At 52.9% G+C, this 452-nt stretch overlaps 1 protein-coding gene across 1 annotated transcript in view; it reads right to left on the bottom strand.

Annotated features, from left to right (window-relative positions):
* Nucleotides 1–452, bottom strand: part of LOC119590753 (RNA/RNP complex-1-interacting phosphatase-like) — a gene marked incomplete in the record, with an annotated part of 90071 nt that overhangs the window by 2992 nt on the left and 86627 nt on the right.

Raw genomic sequence — 452 nt, 5'->3', positions numbered from 1 at the left:
AGAAACCGACACCCTCTCCCTCCTTTCTTCCCTCCCGAACGCAAGGCCGCGCAGAGACTTGAGCGCCGCTGACCTTTCCCAATGAGGCTTCCTCGAGCGAGATTTGCGCGCGTGAGGCGCATTCCCCACTTGCAATTCTTCCCCACCCTCACCCTCAAGGACGCGTGCCGCCCTCAGGGCAGGGCAGCCTCTTAGCCCTGCCTTCCCCGCCTGATGTTCCACCAGGCACCGCCTCACTCTCCCTCGCTGCTTGCTTGACCCGTGATGTTCTTCGCACTCTGCGCTGTCAAGTGCCAACACCATTCCCGCAAGCATTCTGCTGGTGTTCATTACGTGCCAGCATGACGTACATGATATATATATCCAAATATAAAGGAAAACTGAAGCTAAAATGCACATTTGAAAGAGATACCTGTTTATAAATAAGAACAAAATAGACCGATTAAACATGT

Source organism: Penaeus monodon, chromosome 27 (assembly GCF_015228065.2).
Source record: "Penaeus monodon isolate SGIC_2016 chromosome 27, NSTDA_Pmon_1, whole genome shotgun sequence".
NCBI lineage: Eukaryota > Metazoa > Arthropoda > Malacostraca > Decapoda > Penaeidae > Penaeus > Penaeus monodon.
Note: the sequence above shows the minus strand (reverse complement) of the source record. Positions and strands in the feature narration are given on the sequence as shown.